This window comes from Poecilia reticulata, linkage group LG10 (assembly GCF_000633615.1).
Source record: "Poecilia reticulata strain Guanapo linkage group LG10, Guppy_female_1.0+MT, whole genome shotgun sequence".
Taxonomy (NCBI): domain Eukaryota; kingdom Metazoa; phylum Chordata; class Actinopteri; order Cyprinodontiformes; family Poeciliidae; genus Poecilia; species Poecilia reticulata.
In genome coordinates, this window is record NC_024340.1 from 31,781,841 (window position 1) to 31,784,008 (window position 2,168).

General features: G+C 35.4%; 1 long non-coding RNA gene across 1 annotated transcript in view; it reads left to right on the forward strand.

Annotated features, from left to right (window-relative positions):
* The window catches only part of LOC103471806 (uncharacterized), a 4,790-nt gene that overhangs the window by 607 nt on the left and 2,015 nt on the right, over positions 1-2,168 (forward strand). The window contains exon 2 of the long non-coding RNA XR_534717.2: positions 612-824. This is a non-coding gene — a long non-coding RNA (uncharacterized LOC103471806). The remainder of the gene's footprint in view (positions 1-611; positions 825-2,168) is intronic.

Genomic DNA, 2,168 nt, shown 5'->3' on the forward strand with positions numbered 1-2,168 from the left:
CCCCCCCCTCAGCTTTGGTTGCTTAGCAACAGCCTGCTGGGTGACCTGGCCAGCAGCAGTTTCAAGTTTCTTCCTCATATCTGCTTAAAACTTCAAAATAACGACGTGAAGAGAAAACTGGATAAAACAGAAATTTAATTTATTCAAAACTAAAAATTTATCCACAATTATTGATTCTATTGTGATAAAGTCTTCAGGCATAGGAGACACCGACAGAGAGCGGTAAAGATAGAAAGTAAAAGGAAACGTGTTAGGGGTTTTTAAAAATCTGAAAAGTGTGGTGTGAATTTGTGTTCAGCCCCAGTGAATCACTACTCGTTTGGCTGCTGGTGTTTTGGGGTTTGAACTTCTTGAAACTGGGACGTTTGCTCGTTTTCATGGCTTCATGTTGTTGAGATTCAGTTACATGGTAGTTAAAAAACAAATGTAGCGACAGAATGCGAGTTTTACGCCTGTGAAGACTTTAGAGCAGCAGCTGAACCTGTTCTTTATTTCTGAACATGAACTGGAAACAAATGAACATGTCTGAGTTATTTCAGTGCGAATCAAACTGAAATGGCTCCGAGCTCAGGATGTTTAAATGTAACATTTTGCTGTTCTCATGGGAACAGAAAGAAGAACGTGAATCAGGAACAGACGAGTAAGAAGATCTGAAGGTCAGAGGTGAAATCTGGACATGGCGAACCAGCAGCTGCTCAAGCAGCCAATCGCTCAACGTTCATCCGGCCGGTTAAACAACGAGAACATGGCCGACATCACGACAGCGGCGCCACAGCAGGAAGAAATGGAAAACAAGAGGCTGAAAATGAGAGGAAAACTCAGAGGTTTGAAGATTAATCTCAGAAATTTTCTAGAATTTTGTTTTTTAATTTCCAAGATCGAAAAGTTCAAAATTATTCTATCAAAACTAAAAAATTTAAATTGTACAAAAGTAAACAAAACTTTTATCTTTAATTCTAATCTAATTGTTTGTTGTTCTTTTTTTTTTTTTTGTGCAAATTTTTGTCGTTTGGAAGCTCAAAAATATCAAAATTCTCTTTTTAGAACTGTGTTTTGGCAGCAACGTACTCCCTTATTTTTTATTTCTGCAGCGGCTCCAACACGCCCACATGTCTGAGACCGGCCGGGTCTCAGACATCCGACTTTGGTAAAAAAGTTTAAAAATGTACTTTTTGATAAAAGTTAAAAAAAAAAACTTTACAAGCTTTGAACATTTCTGAGTTTCTTCTAGAAACTTTGAGATTAATCTCAAAATTTCAGTGATTTTCTCAGGTAGTTCATTTTAATTCATTAATAAATGTCCCAGTTTCAAACTAAATATTTTAGTTAGCAATCTAACTAACTAGTTTAGTTAGCCTTTCAGCTAAATATGTTGTTAGTTAATTAAATAGAGGTCCTGCTAACTAAATATTTAGTTTCCTAACTACATATTTAATCATGAACTCCTGCCAGTCCACAGTTAGCTAATTAGTAATTTAGTTTATAGTTATTTAAATAACAGATTAATCTGATTGTTTCAGCCCTACATGAAATGTTGTGCAGTTTTCAGAAACATCTAAGGAATGTGCAGTGGATTATCATCATTTCATAAAAATGTTTGTATATTTGTGCATTAAGGACAACAAACCATTCACAATTTCTGAAATCAAAACTGAGCAAACAGCAGATCTGATCAGATCTATTGATTTTCTGGTTGCAATAACAAACTGCGATAAACATTTTCTTTTAAACGAACCAAAAAGCAGCAGAAATCACAAGAAGTTGCCTAATTGTGCAGAAAAACCGTCTATCAACAGAGTGTTTAAAACAGTGATGTTGTAATATTAAATATGTTTATTTTGTCCTTCTCAGCCTGGAAAATGTATAAAAAACGTCTGTGAGCCAGAATTAATCATAGCTCCAGTTTTCAAACTTGTTTAAACTTTACGTCATGCAGTGATAAAAAAACGATGGTTTCGCTTAGAGCCAGATACAACCCAATAAAATGATGTGAGCTGGAAAACTACACTAATATAAATTTAATAGAAAAGCACAGAAAAGGAGGACGCAGGGCAGAAGTACGCACTAAAGGGAAGAAACCAGTTTACACTGGGATGACTGGTGTTTTCAGTTTATTAACATCCAGAAACATGTTCCATATTTCTGACACTAACGTCCAGAAACATGTT